General features: G+C 40.8%; 1 non-coding gene across 1 annotated transcript; it reads left to right on the forward strand.

Moving 5' to 3' along the window:
• Positions 1-24,328: 24,328 nt before the first annotated feature.
• On the forward strand, positions 24,329-24,404 carry TRNAV-GAC (transfer RNA valine (anticodon GAC)). Its single transcript has one exon. It is a non-coding gene; the product is annotated as a tRNA-Val (tRNA).
• Positions 24,405-25,827: the final 1,423 nt, after the last annotated feature.

Genomic DNA, 25,827 nt, shown 5'->3' on the forward strand with positions numbered 1-25,827 from the left:
TTTCAAATGACTTGCGTGAAGATAGGATATTTTCACCGCCTCATTCCCGATTTCCTAGGGTCTTCTCCCCGGAAATGGGAGAGGAGAATGTATCCACCAGGCTCTGCTAACAAGGGAAAAGAGAAGAGAACTAACTTTGCAGAATCTTCACCATGTAGCCAACTCTGCTGAGCTCTCTTTTATTAATTAATCCAACTAAACTTCACAACAACACATTAGAAAATCTCTAAATGTTGATACTAATTTACATTTCTGCTTTCTTCAAGGCGTCTGGCTTTTAGCTATTAAAGACAAGATGTGTGGTAAATCTTTAAAAAGATATATGGAGCTTAAGTCTCAGGGGAAATCCCTGGAGAAGAGGTTTCTATTGGCTGCTGCTGACTTAGCAGGGGCATGTATTCATCCACTTTACAGACAAAGAAACTGAGTCTCGGTTAGGTTAAGCGGCATTCGACAATCATACAAATGCTGTCTGTGCACCAGGGGGATTTATGCTGCTGCCTGTCTGCTTTGAAGTTCAAAGCTCTGTCCACTCCACTCCATGGCCTTCCAGTCCCCCCCAGGATCTGGTTCTTGCAGGAAGTAAACAGAAGGCAAAACAGGAAGTGGTTACCAGTGCTCAAATGTAGGGGTTTGTCAGTCAGAATAGAAGCTGAAAGCACCTAGCCTGTGCTTAGGTAACATTCTGCTGGTCATTTCTGAAGCAGAGAGAGGAATTGTTTTATTTATTTTTTTCATGTCTGCTTTGTCCAGAGTAAAAATATTTGGATGCAAGAGATGGGCCAGCAACTCAGTGGCAAGAAGAGGAAGCAAACCAGTCCTGCAGAAGGGACTCTGAGGGCCTCCCGGGCTTCCTTCCTCCGAGTGCAGGCACCCTAGTTTAGCAACCAACACGTGGAGGCAGAAACCAGGCAGACGTCCATGGGAATCTGGGAGAGGTCCCAAGAAGATTCTGGTCAGGGCAGAGTTGGGAATGCAACATCCCCAAAGGAGGCAGCCTTGGCTGAGGAGCCCTGAAAAGGTTGCCTCCTGCTTCTCAGAGGCAGAGAGTGAGGAGCATGGACCATAAGGAAGGTATTCTGGGCAGAAAAGAGCCTACAGGTATAATAGTATTGATAGATCCGATGGGCACACATAGTCTGTATGAATGTACGTGTTTTTTTTCTTCTGATGACTTAATTTCTTTCTACAAACTTGCATTTATAGCGCTGATAAAAGATGTTCCAATCCCTATCAAGAGAAGACACTCCCTGGGAATGGAAGAGATAATAACCCCGAGCTAGGGCCTTGATAGCAGTTCTGAATGTTTCACTTGACCTGGCATAATCCAGTGGAGATGGTACACAGCGTTCCTGCCTAACTTCGGTTTTCTGGTGAGTGGACTTGGACACCCGCCAGGACCTTTCCTCCCCATGAAGTGGCAGCATGATCGCAAATAGAGCGAGCTAGGGCTGCAAAGTTGGTGGCTTACTTAATTGACTGCTCACAAAAAGTGGACTTCATGGATTCCTGGGTAGAGAAAGAGGCCACGTTCAAATCCAGACATCATTCTGCCTGAAGAAAAGCAAGAGAATAGATCATGAAAGCAGGCTTTATGTTTTGAAGAACTCATAGGGAAAAGACAGCTCAGATGAAAGGCTGCTTTCTCTTGTAGGCTCTTTTTGTAGTTCTCTGTGTTATTAGAGGTGAAAGCTGTTAGGTATGAAGTCTGGCCGACTTCAAAAGCTGGAGGTCTTGCCTTGGGGAATCATAATTATTTCAGTTCCAACCTTCTGTAGTATCATCACTACAACGTAGAAGAGAAAATGCCTGGAGTTGAGTTTTTTTTAATGACATTAAAAATATATAAGGTATAAACTATAAAGTACACAAGGTATGAACTCTAAAATGTGAAAGAAAAAAAAAGTGTCAGAGCTATGATAAAATGTAACAGGAAGAACCACAGAAGGCTTGATCTCGTGCAAAATGGAACACCATTGTAATTCCTTTACTCTGTCTTCGCAAAGTGTGTCTTTACTAGTTCTTCAGGTTATCTATACTGACTGTTAATGTCAAAGCAGTGACATTGCAAAAGGAATGTTACCCTGACAAAATTCCATCTATTTTATTCAGACCCAGGATGGGTGTTTGAGCTGGAGCACCTCACTTTATATAAAGGAGCAGATGGATCGTGTGAATACTAGAAGTAACCTGCTGGGCACAGTATTAAAAATGTGTAAGAAGGCCTGACCTGTGGTGGTGCAGTGGATAAAGCGTCGACCTGGAAATGCTGAGGTCGCCGGTTCAAAACCCTGGGCTTGCCTGGTCAAGGCACATATGGGAGTTGATGCTTCCAGCTCCTCCCCCCTGTCTCTCTCCCTCTCTCTCTCCTCTCTAAAATGAATAAATAAATAAATAAATAAATAAAATACCCCCCCCCCAAAAAAAATGTGTAAGGAAATGTCACTACTTAGAAGTATTTATGTACTCAGCAATTGTTAGGTACTCAGTAAATTATTTTGTAAAGGGGCGTTATCACTCTAAACATATCTGAATTTTCACATCCTGAGACTACCTACAGTGAGGCAGGACTGTGTTTTATCATCTTATTATTTCTGATTGGCTTGATTTAAAAAAAAAAAAAAAGAGAGAGAGAGTCTTGTACAATTTGTACTGCTAGTATAAAAGTATACGAGGCCTGACCCTACAAGTGAGGAGAGAGTAAATTGGAGGCCACTGGGGTACAATTCGGCATATTAACTCACCTCTGATTTAAATTTTAACCTAATAGAATGAAGTCACAGCTGGGTGGAGAGAAGAATGGTTTCCTGCCAGCCAGTGTAGCTGCTGAGTCAGGAGAGAAAGGGAACACGGCTCTCCGGTGGGTAGTAACATGGACAGAAGGTTCAAGTTTCCTTCACTCAGACATAGCCACAGACACACCTGCACACAGCCCTATTACATTATTTAGAAGGTAAGTTATTATTTTAAAAAGATCCAAAATAATAGGGGTTTTAAGAAAGCAACTTATTTCTCACACATAAACAAATTCAAGACTGCCTGGCAACTCCTCACTTATCTGGGACTCTCTGTCCTCGTCACTGGGAAGTGGCTGCCATCCTCATGGTCCAGAAAAGGGGACATGTAATTTCCCAAAAAATACTAAAGAAGAAAGACTATTGAGGGAACTTCAGATTGTGATCTACTATCAAGTGTCCCTTTCCAAAGTAACGGAAGCCACTTGGTGGCCTGGAATAAAATTCCATTCCGAGTCTCCCTTGCAGCTAGAACTTCTGGCTAATGGGAGGTGAGGGAAGGCGACGTGTACCACTTCCTGGTCGTGTACCACTTCCTCCTCCCTTTCCTCCATCTGGGAAAATGAGGTCAAAGGTCCTGGGACACACAGTGGAGTCACTATACTAATCTTAACCTGTACTGCATACACAAAAACTTTTACATGGGAGAAAAATAAACTTCTATCTTTTCAGCCCCTGCTATTTGGGTCTGTGTTAAATGCTGCTGAAACTAAAGCCTACCTAATACACCCATCTTAAGGGAAATTTCATGAAGAAGAAAAGGTCAATATTTTAATTTACTAGGGTGCAATGGTTAGCTACAAAGTCTCACCGGTAGCCCTTTCATTTGCACATTTAATAATGTTTATCTAACATCTGCAATGTTCCAGACAGTGTTCCAGGCCTTCAGGGCAATGCAAAATGAATGTGCCCTGATCCTTCCCTCAAGGAACTTAATATCAAATAGAGGAAAGAATTAAGGGAGCAAATATGGTTGAATGCTAATGTGCCAGGCACTGCTGTAGTTGTTTTCATGTGTTTCATATCATTTGCATCTCACACAATTTCTGTGGATGCCGAATTTTATAGATGTGGGCATGGAAGCTCCACATGGTTATAGAACTTTCCAAAGGCTACACCTATAAGAAGTGGTGGGAATCAAGATTTAGGTTCAGATTTCTGACTCATGAGTCAATAAGTCACGAGGTTACTTCATGGATGTGTATACAAAAAACAAAAATGCAAGGCTCCAGATGACAAGGGCCAAGACTTCAAATGCTTCAGCTGATGTGTAACTAACTTGTAGAGGCGCCCAGCCATTATCTTTTCCCCAATGTCACTGTGTCCTAGAAAAGCACAGCTTGTTCTTCCCGTCCTGCAAGGGAGACTGAGCCCACTCAGAGCCATCACACCCACATCGCCTACTTGCTTTTCTTAATCATTGTACTCACACACATATTGCTTAGTTTTGTACATTATTTAACTTTATTCAAATAAAATCCTATCTTCTAGAATTGCTTTTTTTTTATCTAATATTATGTTTTTAAGTTTCATCCAAGTTGATGCATGTAGCTACATTTTATCCACTTTTGTTGCAATTGTGTGAATATAACAATATAAACTTATTCCTTCTATTTGGATGGCCATTTGTGTTTTCTGTTGGAAATCTTTGCTATTAGAAACAACACTGATAGGAATATTCTTGTGTATATCCTAGTATACATATGCAAGAATCTCCAGAGGGTGTACACCTAGGAATGAAAATGCTGGGTTGCTGAGTATTTAAACGCTCTAGTTGACTATGTAAGAGCAAATTGTTTCCCAAAGTAACCAAACCAATTCACACTGCCACCGGCCTGTGTGAGAGTTCTTCCTGCATTTCATCCTCACCAACACTTGGAAGTGAAACTTTTTATCCCCACTCTGGTGGGTGTAAAATGGTACCTTATTGTTGTTTTAATTTGCATTTTCATCAGGACATGCTTTTATCACATGTGAATTCAACAAACCAAGACAAGAAACCATTCAGAGTGATTTGTCATAAATATTCTTTAAGACTGGAAAATTTTCACAAACCAAGCTTCTCCTTATAGTGGAGGTCAAATAATTGGAAAAGGCACAATTATTCATTTTTAGACCTTAGAAAAAAACCACAGAGTTTATGCTACTGTTTGTATGGTAGGTTAAACAGCTATTTCTTAAATGGCTGCTTGTGGGGGTTAATGATATTCCCTAAAGCCATGGGGAAAGCAAATACATTTCAGGGAAATTATAAACATTTCTTTTATCTTACCAGATAAAGAGATTTAGTATAAATCCTAATGCACCTACTTGGCTATACACAATTTATAGCAAATGAAGAGTTTGAAACACTTTCATGTAAATAATCATAGATATTTTCCCCAAAGGTTGCTAAAAGGCTGTTTGACACTCTTTATAAGTGGAGAGCATCTCAGAGTAAGAACTGGTTCTGGATAATATCAGAATTTACTTCCCACCAGCAAAGTGGCTCCATTAAGAACTGTTTTCATCTCTGAAGCCTTTACTTTTATGTAATGTTTACATCATTGGCACCTTCTCTGACTGAATCCCTAATATAAACAAGAGATGTAATAAGCCTTAATGTATTTTAACAAGATTTTAGGAAATGTGGCTCTGGGATGATGATAACCAAATGGTGGACAGATTAAAGCAAAATCTTTATAACACCTCAATCTCATGTGACAAAGACAATGCTATAATTTAAGCCCAGGAGGGAAACGGTCCCCCTGTGTTTACTCATCAATTAGAATTTGATGGACTCCAAATGTCAACCGACCGCCAAATTCCTTAACACAGCCTTTTAGCAGAAAATTAGAAGCTCAGTTAAACTTGGAAAAGATACATGATAATAAATTCACTTTGCTCCATAATATCTACATACTGATGACAACTGTGAGTTTCATGAACCACAACAGCAATACATGAAAAGCAAATCTTTGTAATTCAACATCTTAATGCAATAACGTGAGATGATCCATCCAAAACTAAAATTTTGCCTGATTTACTTTATCTAAATAAATCATTCTAAAGTATGTTTAGTATAGTAATGGTCTGACCAACCTAGGTGGAAGGGTGCTTTGTAACTAATTTTCATCTTCATGTTTTTATTCTCTGTGAGGCTCTGTGGTATGTCATGACAAAGATGCATGAGTCCAGGCTGCAGCAGTGATCATTCCGGAGTGAGGAGGGCGTGTACTAGAGAAGTATGGCTTAGTAAGTGCTTGAGTGTGGTCTGTGGACTGGTGTCAGCCCAGGAACTCTTATTATCAGTGTTCAGGAAGAAAGGTAAGCAAGTGGAGAGTAAGTGTTTAAAACTTTTATAGCAATGGCTGCACCACCCAGGGTGTGCTTGCTGGATTTACCTCCTTGAATAGCACGTTTTATAAAAGAATGTGTTAGTGACAAATTTATTAAAAAAACCAACCAACAAAAAACACCTCACCCATTACTATAGATAGTTTGAGAAGCACTGATTTAAGGGGATTGTTAAAAGGCAGATTCTGTTTTTTAAATGTTTATTTTATAGGTTTTTTTGGGGGAGCGGGACATAGATTTGTTACTGTATTGTGCTCTGACTGGGGATTGAACAGGCAATCTTTGCACTTCCGGCCAACACTTCCACCAACTGAGCTATTTGATCAGGGCAAAAGGCAGATTATTGATCACCAGCCCTAGAGATTCAGATTCAATAGGTGAGGTGAGGTGAGGTGAGGTTTGAACTTACATTCCTTTTATAAAAAACTAAATTTATTGGAGTGAGCCTGGTTAACATAATTGTACAGGTTTCAGGTGCCCAATTCTACAACCCATCTCTGTACACTGTATTGTGTGTTCACCCCACCCTTTCCGCCATGACCTTGCATTTCTAACAAGATCTCAGGTGCTGCTGTTGCTGGTGGTCAGAACCACACTTGCTGAAGCACTGGGCTACATCAAACAAAACTCAAGATGCTCCCCACCATTTGTCACTGACGGCTACCAAACCTGGACATTTCAATTTAGTAGTCCTAAATATAACACCTTTCAGATATTTATATTTGGCATCTTCTGTGCTTTTAGGAGAATATGGAAGTGACCATTTGTCCACCAAAGAGGATTCTGTTTTGCATGACTTTTCCTTCTTACCATCTTCTACCCTCTTAGAACTGGCATACGGTGACATTCTTAGAGCTTCCTTTTACTGTTTGAAAGATTTGCCAATGTATGAACAGCATACAGCGTGCTGGGTCTCCTAACCATAGCCGGCAATGCCTTCTGGAAATAGACATGGATTATAACCGGCATCTGTACTGACCTGAACTTTTAAGACTTTCATAAAAGAGGGGAAAGGCTTGATCTCTGGTACGGAAAACCAACAGTGCCTGCCATTCAAGCCGCTCAAGTAACTTGGATGACTTATCTGAGTTTCCTTGTTGAAGTTCCTAGAACACCAGCCAATTCAAGTTCTCTTCAAAATGACCAAAGACTAGCACTTAGGAAATTAACACAGTGGTCACCTTCTCTCCTCCTGTGACTAACTAGCGAGGCAACCCCGCAGCTCCTGCGCCTCTGCAAGACTTCCATCAGCAGCACCGCCACGGGAGTGCTGGCGCTTTCCGGAAGCAAGGGCACGTCCACGGCTAAGTCAGTAATCACAGGGTGTGGCAGGCAGGCTTTTAGAGAGAGGAAGCTACCCTTTCTACTGAAAGAAAATGATGAATTCTCAAATGGGAGCCCTCTAATCATCCATTTGCTCAGCTACAGCGTACTTCTGTTGGCCAGTTATCTAGCTTGATCCACGTTGTTAGAATAAATGCCTTAGATTCTGGGAAGGCATGCACAGTTCAGGGAGCTGCTTGTGTGTGAGAAAGGGGACAGTGTTCTAAAAGGAGGAAAATGTTTCAAGAGTCTGAGAGAGTGAAATCAAATCTCTAAATCAAAGTTATTTAAAGGAAGTTCTAAAGAGCTAAGTTTTAAATTCTGAGTATGTCCCAATTGCTGTAGTTTCTTTATTTAGAACTCGGTGCTACTAAATATCTGTGTTTGGGCCTCTGTGCCTCAGTTTCCTCATCTTCAAAATGGAGATAATGACAGTACCCAGCTTACAGAGTTTTGGTAAGGATTAAATGAATTAATAATTGTCAAGACTTGAAAATAGTCCCCGGTACATAGGAAGTGCAAACATTTCCCAGGATCTCACAGTTACAGAAAGTCTTAGTGACTTAGTATGGCCCCACACCATACCACCCCACACCCTTTCCTAGTAACTTGCATCCCCTAGTTTAAATATGAATATTATCTATGCTAGAGTACACTGGAAATATCATAGACCAACTCTGTCCAATAGAAATATGAGAAATATGAGTCATATATGTAACATTAAAGTTTTTTAAAAGAAAAAGAGGTGAAACTACTTTTTTTTTTTTTAATATTTTATTTATTGATTTTTTAGAGAGGAGTGAGAGAGAGAGACAGAGAGAGAGAGAGAGAAGGGGGAGGAACAGGAAGCATCAACTCCCATAATGTGCCTTGACCAGGCAAGCCCAAGGTTTCAAACTGGCGACCTCGGTGTTCCAGGTTGACGCTTTATCCCACTGCGCCACCACAGGTCAGGCCTGAAACTACTTTTAGTATTTAAAAATATAAGCCAATCCATTGAAAATACTATTATTTTAACATTTCATCAATATAAAATTATTATTGAGATATTTATCTTTTTTAAAAGATTTTTAGAGGAGAGAGAGAGAGAAAGGGAGAGTGGGGGAGAAGCAGGAAGCATAGACCTGCAGTTGCCTCTTGTCTGTCTTGATGGGACAAGCCCAGGGTTTCAGGTTAACAAGCTGCTAAATCATTTATATTCTATCTCATTCGCTGACAAATAAATATTCACAATGATAGAATGATAGTAGCAAGTGAGGTTGGTCATAAAATTCCTTTAAATATCATGCTCAAACATCGTTTTTGGGGTGACATGTAATATATTATTGTCACCACAGAAACCTTGCAAAGTATTTTAATTTCAATATATAAATTGTCATAATTTCCACCATCTCTTAATGCAGTATTTAGGGTCATGTAATAATGCAAAGAAAACTACTCCTCACATTCTATCTAAACCCATATCCATACAGGTTTAGCAGTAGTTTGGACCATTTGGGGAAATGTTCCTAAGATTCCATGTGCTAGCACTCTGCGTGCTGCACTAATTTGTAAATACCTCTGGAACCACAAAGAAAACTAAGAAAGTGAATGCTCAGTACTACTGGGAAGTGATATTTGATCACAAGACACTCTATCACAGTCACACCATCAAAGAAAAATGATTTGACAAGTTAATTAATTTGTCTTTTCTCTTGCCTGAGCACTTTGGCTGCTCAAATCTTTCCACACACCTCAACGTAGTATTTGGATGTAAGTAGCAGCCTTACAGCCAGTAAGTGTTCATGGCACTTGGAGTTCACTTTTTCTTTTTTTAAGGACAAAGGGCAAGAATAGAGAAGTATTTTCTGGGAGCCTGAACAGTGTCATTTCTGAAGGTGAGTGATTAGGGTTACACTGTCCCAGCACTGAACACTGAATTCCATGAGACAAAAGTGCCCATGTGTTCTTTGATTTATTTATGTCTCTTGGTGAAAAGTAGAGCCCTCTAAAGTGTGAGGCCAGGGAAGGCCCCCTTTTGTCTGGTGTAAGCTCAGTACTGAGAAGGAGAAAGGGGAACAAAGAGAGAGAAGGAGATAAAAGAAAATAAAAAACAATAGATCATAAATAATCTCAAGCTACTTTCCACACCCCCAAGAAATTAAAGCCTCTGACCTAACAGGCTCAGTCAAAAATACCCCTAAGCTCTAGAGTTCCCAAGGAGACATCTTCAGTTCAGCTATGTTAAAGAACTTCTATAAACCAATATATGTACATATGTAAGTGTATGTATGTTATGTAACTTACATATAATACATTATATGTAATTTAAATATGTAAATACATAAATCTATACCCTTTTATTGTTTTTCTATAGCAAACAGGATTATTTTCATTGACCTGTTTCTTACTGCTTCAGCCTTTTTAGAGCCTCTTCACTGATGGGAGTTTGGGGATGTGGGTGCAGGATGGTGAAGACAATAGCATCATATGTGGCATTATTGTCCCCAGCTGTAGGGCTTCAGAGAGTAGAATTTGGTGGGGGGGGGGCGTAAATTTAGAAATCCATAAGGAATTGACCATTTGCTGGAGGGGAACGGCAAATGGGACATTGAAAATAAAAATCAACTATCTGTAATTTCCATCAATTTATGGAAAAGACATTTCTACAATAATGCACATACAGTCATGAAGAACAACTTAAACTAAAAATAATTTCTCTAAATTGATTAGTTCTTAAAAACTTATTTATTACATGGATTTATTCATTTGTTTGTTCATTCATTTGTTGCAAAGATCTCGTGAAAACAGCATCAAGAACATGATGCTGTCCTTGGACCAACTTTTGGGATCCCGGGCCTGGGTGTGTCCTACCAAGGCGAGCCAGTGAAGCTCTTACAAGATCTCTGCTAACAAACACCACAGAGCTATGACACTGTAGGACACAGTTTTTGTGAACAGGTTGGTGAGAAATTTATTACCAAACTGATAAAAGTCAAAAAATCATTGGATATTTTCATTGCATTGGCTTCAAACTATTTCTCTAATGGTGGTCCTGAAACATCAAGCCATCAAGATGTTTGACTTATTTAGATGTTAAACATAAGAAAACCAGTAGTATACCCATCTAAATTGAACTAGGAACTAGGGAAGGAGGAAGAGAGTGACAGATGTCACTGTCAGAAATACAACCAGGTGAATAGCACAAACATGTGCACTCTAAGGGCCTGAATGACAGTTCGATGACAGCAATCCCAGAGGAAGGAATAAGGACTTTTTGCTCCCCCTGAAAATTGAAAGGCTCACAGAGTGTTGACAAATGGCTTATAATCCCCTCTGTAATGCAGGCCTGGTGCCAACCTACAATATGTAACTTCTCAACAGAATTGCCAGAGTGGCTGGCCACTGAGTTCCAGCTGCTCCTCCGCAGACGTGAATAGACCTAAGTCATACTCCAGGGACATACCCCAGCGAGGCTGGTCTCCGAGGATAATCCGACTCTCGGTGCAACCCACGCTGCACTTTCCCCAGGGAAGGGGCAGGAGAAGCGGTGGGTCATGGGCTGTCAAGTTCAAGTTGGGAAGATTGAATACACCATTTACTGGTTGGACTTTGGGCCCATCACTTCACTTCTCTGAACCTCCATTTCCATGCATTTAAGTTGGGCTGATGCCACTCACATCACTGTGTTACTGAGGGAATTAAATAAAATGTTGTCACTGTAGCAACCAACTCAGCAGATACAATTATCTCTTTTTTAATAGTAGTTTCCTACCTGAATTTTAGAATCCCATAATCCTCCTAAATTTTCCATAGATTCATTATCTCATAAAATGACAACCACCATAAAAAAAAAATGAAGAGGGGAAAGAGAATGCCTGTTATCACAGAGGCTGAGTTGTTACCATCTAGCGATGGGCTGCCCTGACACTCTGCAACACTGCAGAATTCCCTTGGCCTCCTCTGCAACACTCCAGCCCGCCCTGACTCCTGAAACAAGTACAAGGATTACTGCTACAGGAAACACGACGACTTCTCAAGGGGCACATTCAGAGAACGGCTATTTGCGGGGGCCCTTTCTTCCTTCTGTCACTACTTGCCAGCTCTCGACAGCTGACCTGTCCTGTTGGATTCATACTCACTTCCTTCAGACATGTGCAAAATCTCAACAGAAGTCCCCTCCCCCCTTCTCTGGCATGAGCCAGCTTCCTGCCATTTAAAAGCTGCAGCCCGACAGGCAGGCTTAAGTCTGTTACTTGCATTTCTCCACAAGCCACCCCAGAATAGAGATGTGTTCATACTTTCCAGTCACCCAGATTTCCACTTCAAAAAGAGAGTGATAGACAAATATGGTGCAACCCATTTATAACATTTTCCCATGTTTAACTTCCAAATTCGAGAGTCTGAAGCATATTTGGCAAAAGCACTTTTTTTCTACATGTAATTTTTTTTCTTGGTCTCTTAGTCAATGACAACTGAATTTTTTCCCTACTGTTTCCTCTTAGAGGCCAAGAGTTTTTCACTCCCGGTCTGCAATACCCTGCCTGGGCTATGACCCAAATGGCTTTCACACTTAAAGTGAGAAAGAATTAAGTGCTCCTGCAATTGAAAAATGGCTCTTTCCGCCTCAGAGTCACCAAGCTCTCCTTACTGAACACCGATTTGAGATGCCAACTGAGTGCCCTGCTGAGCCTACGATGATGCCAGGAGGGTAACTGGAGAACAAAGAGAAGACCTTCACTTCTCCACCTGGAACACATCCAAATGTATTCACCTGGTTATTACCTGCAAATATTTTGGGGGGAAGAATTTTTCACATCTTTTCTCCAGTTTTCCTACAAACAAGTTTAGTACAACTTCAAAAACCATCATCTTTCTAGCCTTACCACACAGTAACAGTCTAAGCTGGTTACTGACCACATTTTCTTAAGTTACTTAGAAAGAGATGTTACCTGTGCTTTTTTAAAATAATTTTTTTTATTGATTGATTTTTAGTGGGAGAGGAAGAGAGAGAGAGAGAAAGACAGGAACATCAATCTGTCCCTGTATGTGCCCTGACCAGGGATCAAACCAGCAACCTTTGTGCTTTAGAACAATGCTCTAACCAACTAAGCCATCGGGCCAGGGCGTGGCTTCTAATATTTATATGTAGCAGCCCAACAGGCAGGCTTGACTCTGTAACTGGAATTTTATCATATTATCATCTAATATGATATTGACTTTATCTAATGACAGGAAGAAAAAGCAGTTAAATCAATCCCCATAAGTGATTATTTTCTTTGGAAGGCTAAATGAATCTTTTTTATATCTCAAAAGGATATCCTGTCTCTGTGTGTGTCTTTTACAAAGCAAGCATACCAAGGTGAAGAAATATTTGAATCAATGTGCCTTAAGCATCTTTACCTATTTCACTAAGCATTATTAATTGTCAATCCTCTTACATGGTAAATTTTAGTTTTGTTCAAGGTCAACCTCAGAGCTACAGATGATGGCCTAGCAAGTCTTATTAGTTTGCCAATTTGTAAAAAACAACAACAACAACAAAAAAAAACAACCCTCTAGATTTCAGTTATTTGTTACCTGTGTTTTCTGTTTCAAAAATTAACTGTAAATGCTCAAGTCATCATTTCCTTTAAGTGTTTACCTTTACATAACTTCTGAGTAAGTCTAATGATGTTTTTCAAAAGCAATTTTAAAACTTCGATGGGGACCAATAAGGCCAGAAAACAGTAAAAAATGTAGTCTGTATTTGACAAAGAGATAGCTCTGAAAATGACAGAGTGCTCAGTTTAGCTTTCATACCTTGAAAATACTAGAACAAATCATCAAAAAAATCAATTTGCAAACACCCATACGATCACAGAATACCAGGTAATGATCAGCATTACTTTGTGAAGAGCAGTCTTGTCAGAACCATCTAATTTCCTTCTAAAGCAGAGTGACAGGCCTGGTAGATCAGAGGGATGAAATAGATGTAATGGAGCTCAAAATTTACAAAGCTCTTGATTCCATCTTCCATGATATGCTCATCGAGAGATGACTTCGGAAGAAATTTGTTGTAAAGGTTTACACAGCTCTCAGTGTCTCAGCATTACACTGGTAGGTGAAGGGTTGGGTAGAAGCTATTTGGTATGATATTTGGCCCAGAAATGAGTAGTAGCTCCTGAATGATTTCATAGGCTCCTCAGGCCCAAACACAGTCCTAGTGCGTGCTCTATCAACACTTGTTCAATGAAAGAATGATGGGTAGGGGAGCTACTGCTTGGTGAATTATCATAATTCTAAAATGAATGGGTGGGTGAAGACCAGCATATTAGAAAAGAAGAATATTTGCTCCTCCCTGTGAAGAGCCAGCTCCCTAAGGGTACCTGGGACAACATTAGGTAAGCGGTTTACATTGTTTGGAGTAAATTTAATTACAGATTATTTTAACAGGTTTTATAAATATGTCAAACTAATGGTATATTATCTATTTGAGGGAAAATAAAACCACATAAACTCAAACTTTATAAAATGCAGAAAGAATAGTATATAAATTGCTCAGTAAGTGAAAGATATGTCATAGCCTTAAAACATCTTGGGCTAAAAATGTTGAGGAAGATTAGGTGATATGAGGAGCCAGCTGCCCTGGCTAGAGATAGCTCACTTGGTTAGAGCATCATCCGGATACACAAAGGTTGCAGGTTTGATTTCTGGTTAGGGCACACACAGGAACAGATTAATGTTTCTATCTCTCTCTCTTCTTCTCCCTCTCTCTCTCTCTCTCTAAATCAATAAATAACAATATAAATCAATTAAAAAAAAGACAGGGTTTAAAGACTGGCTTGGCCACTTGTTAGCTGTACAACTAGGAGTAAGACATTTAACCTTTCTCAGTCTTCCATGTTCTCATATGTAAAATGGGCCTTCTAAATCTCACAGAGTTGAAATCAGAACTGAGATTTCATTATATTATATGTTTTCATATATAAATGTATTAAGATATATAGGAACCTCCCCAGAGGTAGGCATACTGTAGGCACGTGATAAATATTAGTTCCTCACTCCTATTCACATGCAGGAAGTCCACTTTGAGAAAGTAACTTGTAGTAGATTAGCAACACACCACACATTCCTTATCTTCTTCCATCAATCTGAAGTCACAAATGGCTTTCTGATGTTCACCCCATGATTTTCATCCCCCATCCTGTTTATATATTTTAGACACCACATCTTATCTAGAGTTTGGCTTATAACATGGAAAAAACAAGATTTTCTGGTGGGTATCTACAGAGTTGTTGGCCTGGTTATTGTACCTCTTCCCCTTCTCTGAGGCTACATGGTTAGGACAAAAACGCCATGTTTTCTCATATCCTCACCATCTTGGCCACAACCAATCCATATCAGCCAGTCACCGCCATCACAATTGACTATTCCATGTGTGAGCTTCTGATCCAGACTGGGCCTTCAGAGTCTTTCCAGAGAAATTGTTTTTGAACTAGAACTAGTTTGAGATTAGTCAGCCTCTGACTTGTTAATAAGGTGCATTGGGCCAATGGAGATGTTTCCCACCATGAGGAAAAGCCACTCTGTCCTAAAAATCAAAGACTACTCAGGAGCAGCAGGTAATGGTAATGGGACAAGACCTAGCCCATTCAAACCCTGACTCCTGTTGTTCCTGAGACTACTGCACCCACATCCTTCTATAACTCAGTTCTCCAAACCTTGGAATTCCTCTAGTCAATACATTCTTTGTTTTGGCTTATGCCTTTTCACGTTGGTGTTCTGTCATTAGTAATCAGATTTAAAAAAATAAAAATGCTGCAATTAAAGTCCTTGTAAATTTTTTTGAATATGCTCTCAGAAATGAGAGTAAATAATGAAAATTGTATTTTTGAATCAAAGCTTATGTGCATTAAGATGATTGAAACATATTTACAAGTCTTTCAGAAATGTTTTAATAATTGCATCTCTCATCTGCAGTATATGAGATGTTTGTTAACACCACTAACATTAAGTAATTAATAATAATGATTAAAATAACTATTTTTGCCAGATGATAGGTGAAAAATGGTATCTTTCATTTTTATTTATTCAGTTATAAGTGCTATATAGTTATTTATTTCTCATCTTTGCTAACAGTCCATGTGTGTCCTTTGCCCAATTCTCTATTAGTATGTTTTCTAATTGACTTGTGAAAGCTATTTATATATATAAAATATTAAAATTGTGCTTGTCATATATGTTGCAAAAATTTCACGCTATTTTGTTATTTACATGCTTGCCTGAGCTCTTCTCCGTAAGCATGACTTGAAGGTTAATAAAGAACTATGATTCCTCTTCCTACTTTATTATATTTTATTTATTTATTTATTTATTATTTATTTTTGATAAATAGCACTTAATTGCTCTTTCAGGGAATTCTCTAATGCAATAATAATTTAAAGATCATTAAATTATTTGAATATAATCAATGCTTAACATTTTCTTTAACCACTTAAAACTCCCAGATTTCACTGAACTTTCCAGTCTCCCCAGGAAAAATAGAGCAGCTGCCTCTAGGAGTTGACCGTTGCTGCATAAAGGAAACGCTCACGTATATTAGCAGGTTCTGTCCACACTGGACATGTCTCCATCCTGACAACTTTTCTCTCTTATTTCTAGTAAGTTGATTTCCTTGGCCTCTCTTCTCTCTATTATAATTAAAGAAAAACTTTTTTGTACAGTTCACTCCTTAGATGTTAAAAAAAAATGCATTTGAACAATAAAAATCCCCAGAAGTAACAGTTATAGAACTATTAAGATTACAGAGAAAAGTAAATAGATAAGGGCTATAAATGAACAAGTAATCTTGGAGGTCATTGTTGGTTTAATAATAATCTGGAGGGAGAGCAGAAATAAGAAGTGGGTAAAGAGCATTGAATAATGAAACTGAATTTATGTAGGAGGAAGAACATCAACAAGATCCAAAGCACAGATAGCCTGTGTTCTATATATTTACTGCTGCATAACAACTACCTCCAAACTAAGTGGTTTAAAGCAGCAAAAAAATATATTATCTACAGTTTTTTGTGGGTCAGAAATCCATGAGTAGCTTAACCTGGAGGCTATGGCTCAGGTTTTTCATGAATCTTAAAAACAAGCTGTGACTGGGGCCGGAGGGTCTGCTTCCCAGGTTGCTCTCATGGGGCTGGCCACCAGCCTGCGAGGCTCACACTTGGGCCTCTCCCTTGGGTGCTCACCCAGGCCAGCTGGCAGAGCGAGGGATCCAAGAGGGAGAGAGAGAGTCAAACAGAGGCCACAGTGTCTTTCATAAGCTGTTATAACCTACTATGCCATCACTGCATGTTCTATCAGCAACACGGATCAATTCTGGTACGATGGGCGAGGGAGACTTCACACAGGTGTGAACACCAGGAGGCGATGTCACTGGCAGCCATCTCAGAGAATGGTGACTAGTCTGTGTCCATCTAATTCTAGCTCTATTTCCTTGTAGATCTGCCCATCTTAATTCTGAGGATTCTGTCCAAGCCTCTGTTTCCCTCATAGTGCACACTGTCCTTAACCCATCTCCTCCATTCCTGTGAGCTCTATTACAGTGAGCAAACGGAGGCTTATAGCCTCAGCATAATTGTTGCTTCCTTGGTTCTGGTGTGTTGTTTTTATTTTTCACTTTCCTGTAAGACTCCTTCATGTGTATGTCCAATACTAAATGCCATTCCCCACTGCTCATGTCAAACCACCTCCTTCTCCTCTCTCAGAAGATAATACCACCATCCACCCAGTTGCCCGGGCTGGGGACCTGGGTCTAACATTTGACTTCTCCCCTGCCCCTCACATTGTTGGGGCTACTTCTTTGGCTGGGCCTGCTCTACCTCCTTCCACTTCGCTGCTAACAGAACATACCAACCCTGGCTGCAGGGGATGGGGAAGTGAGGTCTAAGCTGGCCCATCTGTGCTTCAGTCCTGGACGTTGAGAGCTGAGTGAATCTGAGATAGGAAATAATACCAACAAATGTTACAGCAGCACTCTAGAAAAAGTGGTACCTCGGGCTTTTGAAAACTCGGAAGAAACAAGCTCCATATGTACTGAATCTCCAGGCCACTTGTTCAGCTTGCTCTTTGATTCTGTGATTCATGGCCTCCCAAGAGATTCCTTCCCTTAAACCCCTACTTTTTTTTTTTTTTAATCTTTTTTTGTGGACAAGTCCTACCAGGGGTGAGGACTACCAAGACGCAAAGACCCGACTCTGGGGACCAGGTTCAGTGATGCAGATCCACTTTATTCATGAAGGAAGCTAGCTTATATACACAGGTTCAGCCTATAGGGTGTTACAGCGTGTTCCTCAAAGCCAATGGCTGAAAAGATCAGGGAGCTGTGCGGTTGGCGCTAAGTCACATCCTCATAGTGGGCAAGCTTCCTTCCTGGGTGTGCCCAGGAGGCTTCTGGGGGCTAGAGTATTCTCACAGCATCGCATCAGCCACAGCTGCTAGGAATGCACTCTGTGCTCCACCCACATTTTTTTGCTTAAGTTCTTTTAAGTCTCCATGTTTTCTGTCCCCTTGGGCATTTGTACTTGTTTCCTCCGCATTGAGTTTTCTCCCATATACAGAAACTTCTTATCTGACCAATCTCTACACATTCTTCAGGTTCAACTAGATGTCATTTCTTCCAAAAGCCAACCCTAACCCTACGTGGGTTCTGATGCCTTCCGTGTGGTCCTATAGCATTCTGAACTCCCCTAGAATACTATCTATCCAATTATGTTTTAATTACTTAATTCCTTAATGAAGTCTTATCCCATCTAAACTTTATGAGATCAAGGACCATCTCTGTTCTGTGGATTTCTATGTCCTGTATCTAGCTTATTTCCTTAAGATTAAGGGGTCTTAGAAAACTTTGGAATAAAACTGAATTCTTTTTTAAAAGTCTCCTCCATCTTCATTGTAAAAAGTTGTACAAATTTTTCCTTTTAAACACGGTTGCCAACCTGCTTGGTTATTGTTACATGGCAACTTCTCTACATGTTGGTCAAATAGTCCAAAGAGCAAATACCCACTAAAAATGCTGTCTTATCTAACAGCATGAAGGGAGTTGGATGAATCTGTGGAGAGATAATATTTCTTATGGCTGGTGTACCAGCTACTGGCATTGTTACAATTCTGTCTCCAAAGAGGGTGACGTGAGCAAGGTTTCAGTGTTCAATTCTGGACACAGTAACACCTCCCTGGACTGTTGGAAGTTTTCAAGAAAGATTTTTCAGGGACCACAGATGAACAGGATTATGGCTTTGCAACATCTTTAATATATGATCTTTAAAATACTCATAGCTGCTCAGTTCTGTAATAGGGATCCAATGATGCACTCGTATAAATAGCTATGCATTCCTGCACTTGGCTCTGGCAGCCCCTGTTTTTCACTGGAAAGCAATTCAAATAGTAACTTAACTGGTCCAAGTTGTATGATGAGATCTTAATTAAAATTCTACAGTCATCTCTCCGAATAGCTGAAGAGTTCTTTTTTGGCAGTGGAGAGAATTGACCTTTTTAATACAGGTGTGTGTTATCAAGCAGTTAGTACATAATCAAACTGTCCCTGAACCAAAGCCATAGATCAAAATGCTTTTGTGGGCTAAGAATAGTGGCTCCCAGAATTTCAAGCAATCTGTGTGTCCTTTGCCTCACAACTCAATCTGTCCTGTGGTCAGGGCCTCTTGTCACCTCAGTGCAACTTTAATATGAGTGAAAACAATTCCATTTTAACTACCATGCTGTCTTTATGAGCTCATGAAATCAAAACACACACTAGTAATCAAAAAAAAATCTCCCCATGTGACCCATCTTTCAAACAAGACTATTGTTCAAGCTACAAAGTGCTTTTCAGAAACAAAAAGAAAAAAAAGTCCAAAATAAACGTATCACTTTAGTAAAAGAGTAATGCAAAGTAAAAAGATAATAATAAAGTTAAAGTTTGGAAGGATAAAAACCCCATGAATTAGAACACTTACAATTAGAAATTGACAGATATTTTTGGTGCCACGTTTGTAGCTGATGTTTTCATTTCCATGAAAGTATATTGCTTTTAACAAAGCCTCTCACCTAAAGATCAGCCTTTCAGTCACACAGAACAGAGCATCACCAAGAAGCAAGCTTCTCAGAGCTGAGGACAATGTAGCAAAGCCCTGGCTCTACTTTTTTTTTTAAGAAAAAATATGGAACTTTGGCCATGATGAATGAGTAATTTGCAGTTACTATTTAAGAGAGCAGAGAGCAAGTGGAGGTGGTGTATGGGAGTGAGAGAGAGCAATACAAAAAAGGGAAGCACAGGAACACTGGGCAGCTGTGTTCCAGTCACTGATGTGCTGACTGTGGGGACTGGTCACCGGCTCTGGTGTAGACAGGGCCAACTCTGTCATTCAATTCATCTGACCTCTGTGGATCCAATTTCTCACCTGTAAAATGGGGATAACAGAGGTACAGATCCACAAATCCCTTATTTCCAATTCCAAGATGGAAAATTTAAAGAATACCAGTTTTTTCATGATGCATTTGTGCAAAATTGACCTGAATTGAGTTATAGATGTATAGTCATGGCTTACTTCCTTCAGTAGGAACGCCCATGTTTTGCCCTAGAAATATTAATGTGCTTGATTATGGAGTGTTGTTGAGTGGATGTTATATATAACATTATTTATTATATATATAATAATATTATCCACATTATTTGTTATATATATATATATACACACATTATTTATTATATGTATATAAATAAAATACTTAGAAATAAATTTAACCAATGAGGTGAAAGATCTCTACACTGAAAATTGTAAGACAGTGATGGAAGAAATTGAAGAGGACATAAATAAATGGAAAGATATCAATGTTTGTGTATAATATTGCTATAAGGTCCATGCTCTCTATGGGACAGCTGTGTTAGGCTTGCTCGCTGGTGTACTAGCTGCAAGCACTGCTTGATTAGTGTGTAAGCGGCTGGCAGAGGAACGTGTGCATAGCTTATATAAGGCCACGGTGCTTGTGCTCGAGGGAGACTGTGGATTGTGGATGCGCAGACTGCCTGCCTACCACTGTGAGGGGCCATTTTTCTGTTTGTTTGCCTGAGAGGTGGTTTCCCCTGCCTGTGTGCTTGTCCACCGTTGTGACCCAACGGTGCCACAGAATGGCCTAACTTTTTCCAGCTCCGCAGTTTTTCTACCGTCTGCCTGAATCCAATGTTGACCTGCCTGGCCTCAGTCACTGGCATTACACTGTCTAAAGCCATCTACAGATTTAATGTATTATCTATCAAAATTGCAATGGTCTTTTTCAGAGAAACAAAAAGTAAATAAATAAGATTCATATAAAACTACAACAGACCCTGAAGAGCCAAAGCAATCTTGAGACAAAAACAAAGCTGAAGGGAGAATTCCATGGCAACGGAGTAGGCAGATGTTCCAACTGCCACCTCCCAGGAACAAATTGGATTACAACTTAATTTTTGAACAAGCATCTTGAAAAACTAACTTTGGACTATAACCAAGGATCACAGAGGAAGCCACACAGACACTGGTAGGAAGGGCATAGATGCAGAAAGGTCTTCCCCACTCCCAGGAGCGAGCAGTGGAGGAGGGTCCAGAGAGACTCTCACTGCGGGGAGGGTCGCCCTGAGAGGTGTGGGTCCTCAGCCCCATGCCCAGAGCCCCAGCTTAGAGCCCCAGAGCCTAGAAGAAGTGCCCACATAGCATTTAGTGGTGAAAAGAGCTGAGGTTTTTGTCTGAGAGAAAGAGATGGGAGCTCCCAGAGACTCAGGCTCTGTCTTAAAGGGCCAGTGCAGAAAATATCATTAATAGTCACTTATCTGGGGCTGCATTAGATGGACTAGTTACATGAGAAGAGTGTGAAGTTAGTGGTCCAGGGAGAGACACTGTGGGGGACAGGCACTGGAACCCCTGTGCTGAGTCATTCTATACTGCAGTCATCATCTTTCTTGGGTGGAATAGTCTTCTCCGTGTGGTATCACCCTGAGGGAAAGCAACTGTTCCACCCTCAGGAATCCCTCTTGCCCTGTCCTATGGAGACTGGGCCATTCTGAGAAGCCAGGAAGCAGGGAGCACATCAATGACTTAGTTTTCTGATGTTGAGGCCAGAGCTTTCCCTGGACTTTCCCAAGACTATGGTGCTTCCGCCTCATGGGAGACTCGGTAGAAAGTGTCCAGGCTGTGGGCAGAGCACACCTTTGGGTCTGAGGCCACACCCACCAGACTTCTGGGGCGATACCCTACTGAAGTCTGCAAAAAAAGTCTGGACAGACTTACACCTGGAGCCAAGGGGCTGGAGCCACACTCACCACCGTTCCTAATCCCTGAACTACCCCAGGCTCTAGATTCTACAAGAGGTTTTTCCAGTGGCCAAGCCCAACAAGGAGCCAGCAGACAGAGGCTGTAGGAGGCAGGGTCTCAGGGAACCTTGGATCTTTTGCTGACTTTCCCCCAGGCCCAGTGTGGGTAAAAGCTAGCCTCGGTCTGCAGCTTGATATTCCATGTGCACCTGGGCTCAGCAGAAGCATCCTCAAACTCTAGTTTGCTTATAGCTCCAAGAAGGTTGCTGAGGGCCAGTCATAGGTAGGGTCCTGTACTGGTCTGTGCCGAGTTTTCTCCATGGAGACCACCCAGAGCTGGCACATCCAGTGGCCAGCTGCGGAGAGCGTCAGAGCAGGACCTAACGATCTCTGCTGGCAGTGTGTGTTAAGGGATGGCTCGCTGGCACTGGGCCCAGCTAAGTTCCACTTTCTGTGGTCAGCACCTGCACAGTGGCTCCCCCACACATTGGACAGAATAAAGCTTTACAGTCAGCTGGTCCAGGTCCCAGACCTCTTGACCCACTGGACTAGATCCCATTGGGGGGGGGGGGCGAAGAGGCTTGGAGCACAGACATTTAAGTCCCTGGAGACTATTGTTAAGACCAATTGAGGGGGCACAGTTAGCCCCAATGAAGTACTCTCTCAGTCTTCCTCCCTGAGACCAGAGGCTCCCCAGCTGGAAGAACTTCTGCAAAGGGGACTATGGGCCCCACCCAAACAGAACCCACTACTCACTTCGCTGGGGAGAAATAGAATTGTGGAGTATCCAGCAGTGTCTGAGGGATTAGGCTCTGGACTCAGGGTCACTTTCCCCATATTGAGATCCTGCCCAAGAGACCTCTGAAGTAGGGGGTCCCACTAACGTTGTCATCCTGACCTCAGCTGCCCTAACCTATGAAGCTAACCATGAGTAGGGGTTGGTGGGATGAGGCCAGTCTAAGTCCACACTACAATCTTTTTACCAAAGACTCTGGGAACACCAGGCAGCTGCAAGAGATGGAGCAGCTGAAAAGTGGAGGCAAATCTTACAGAGCTTGGGATGTTTTACAGAGCTGCTATCAGTTCTAAGCAGGAGGAAGCTGATCCTTATACACAGGTTGGACCCTCACACACTACCCAGGCATATAAAACGCAGACAGAGTGAACAGAGCAGTAACTTCAGACAGGTAGCCCATGGTGGGTTATAAACTATGGCTGATGCTAATCCATACCCAAACCCTACTCAAGAGAACCCAGGACCAATATAACCAGTAATGGGTGTGAAGCCCACACCAATACTAGACTCAGCTAGCTACACAGTGGCACGCCCAAAGGAGGAGTCCAGCAGGCCCAGGCACAGCCAAGAATAAATACACCCAACAGGACAGACACTGCATAGCGTCTAATACACGTGATAAAGGTTGACCCTTAGAGCCAGCCAGCCAGCCTGAAGGGATAACCCCACCCATGAAAGGGCCAAATACACTTAAGACTCACATACAACAGGAAGGTAAATACTACCCTCAGGAAGCATTCTAGAGCAAGAAACTCAGGTGGCCTGGAGGTCAGTGCCACTGAGCCCATCTTCCTCATAAAGTTGCCTCAACAAATTTGAAAGTCAGAGCAGAGCTACCTAATACATAGACAAAATGAGCAGAGAAATATGACCCAAATGAATCAACAAAAGAAATTCCCGGAAAAAGAACTAAATGAAATGGAAGTAACCAAACAACCAGATGCAGAGTTTAAAATAATATTTAGGATGCTCAAGGATCTTAGAGCAACAATAATCACAATGAGAACTTAAAGAAATAGCAAGCATTAAAAAAGACATTGAAATCATAAAAAAAAGAACCTCTCAGAAATGGCAAATACAATATCTGAAATGAAGACTACAATAGAAGGAATCAATAGCTGGCTGGATGAAGCAGAATATCGAATCAGTGATTTAGAGGACAAGATAAACCTAAGCACAGAAGCAGAACAGCAAAAAAGAAAAGAGCCTCAAAAAGACTGAGGAAACTCTAAGAGACCTCTGCAACAACATGAAGAGAAACAATATCTGCATCATAGGGCTTCCTGAAGGAGAAGAGAATAAACAAGGGATAGAGAACTTGTTTGAAGAAATCTATCTAAAAACCTCCCTAATTGATGAAGGGAAAAGTCACATAAGTTTAAGAAGCATAGAGTCACATAAAAGATGAACCCAAGGAGGCCCAAACCAGGACACTTCATAAGTAAAATACCAATGTTAAGAGACAAAGAAAGAATATTAAAAGCTGCAAGAGAAAGGCAGTTAATTACCTACCCCATAAGGCCGACATCTGACTTCTCAACAGAAACCCGTCAGACAAGACATATTCAAAGTGATACAAAACAAGAACCTACAAACAAGACTACTCTATCCAGAAAGACTATCATTTAAAGTTTAAGGAGAAATAACGAGCTTCCCAGACCAAAAAAAAAAAAAAAAAGAAATCAAGGAGTTCATTACCACCAAACCATTACTACAAGAAATGTTAAAGGGCCTGCTATAAGAAGAGGAGGGGAAAATGGAGAGAATAAAAGAAAGAGGATTGCCCTGGCAGGCTGGCTCAGTGGTAGAGCGCCGGCCTGACATGCAGGAGTCCCGGGTTCGATTCCCGGCCAGGACACACAGGAGAGGTGCCCATCTGCTTCTCCATCCCTCCCCCCTTCCTTCCTCTCTGTCTCTCTCTTCCCCTCTCGCAGCCAGGGCTCCATTGGAGCAAGGTTGGCCCGGGCGCTGAGGATTGCTCTATGGCCTCTGCCTCAGGCGCTAGAATGGCCCTGGTTGCAACAGAGCAATGCCCCAGATGGGCAGAGCATTGCCCCCTGGTGGGCATGCTGGGTGGATCCTGGTTGGGCGCATGTGGGAGTCTGTCTGACTGCCTCCCCGTTTCCAACTTCAGAAAAAAAAAAAAATAAAATAAAATAAAAAAAGGATTATAGGTTTAAAAAATAAAATAGCAATAAATAAATACATATCAGTAATAACCTTAAATGTAAATAGATTAAATGCTCTAGTCAAAAGACATAGGGTAGCTGCATGAATAACAAAACAAGAACTGTATATATACTGTCTACAAGAGACCTACCTCACACATAGACTGAAAGTGAAGGGATGCAAAAAATATTTCATGCAGATGGAAATGAAACAAAACAAAGCAAAACAAAACAATACTGGGGTAGCAATACTTTTATCTGACAAAATAGCCTTTAAAACAAAGGCTATAGTAAGGGACAAAGAAAGTGACTACATAATGATAAACGGAACAATTCAACAAGAAGATATAACTATTGTAAATATTTATGCACCTAATATAGGAGCACCTAAATATATAATGCCGATTTTGATTGACATAAAGGGCGAGATCAACAGCAATCAGCAATACTTTAATAGTAGGGAATTTTAACATCCCACTAACATCAGTGGATAGATACTCCAGACAGAAAATTAACAGACAGTGGTCTTAAGCAACACACTAAATCAACTGGATTTAATTGATCTTTTCAGAACCTCTCACCCCAAAGCAGCAGAATATACATTCTTTTGAAGTGATTATGGTACATTTTCTAGGATAGACCACGTTAGGACACAAAACAAGTCTCAATAAATTTAAGAAGACTGAAATCTTATCAAGCATCTTCTCTGATCACAATGGCATAAAACTAGAAATCAACTACAACAGAAAAACTGAAAAATATTCAAACACTTGGAGGCTAAATAGCATGTTATTAAATAATGAATGGGTTAAAAATGAGAGCAAGGAAGAAACCAAAAATTTTCTTGAAACAAATAAAAATGAACATAAAATAATCCAAAAATCTATGGGACACAGCCAAAGCAGTCCTGAGAGGGAAGTTCATAGTATTACAGGCACACCTAAGGAGCAAGAGAGAGCTCAAATAAACAACTTACCCTGTAACTAAAAGAACTAGAAAAAGAACAACAAATAAAGCCCAGAGAAAGAAGAAAGGGAATAATGAAGATCAGAGCAGCAATAAATGACACAGAGTGTAAAAAAACAATGCAAAAGGTCAATGAAACCAAGAGCT

Source organism: Saccopteryx leptura, chromosome 2 (genome assembly GCF_036850995.1).
Source record: "Saccopteryx leptura isolate mSacLep1 chromosome 2, mSacLep1_pri_phased_curated, whole genome shotgun sequence".
Lineage (NCBI taxonomy): Eukaryota > Metazoa > Chordata > Mammalia > Chiroptera > Emballonuridae > Saccopteryx > Saccopteryx leptura.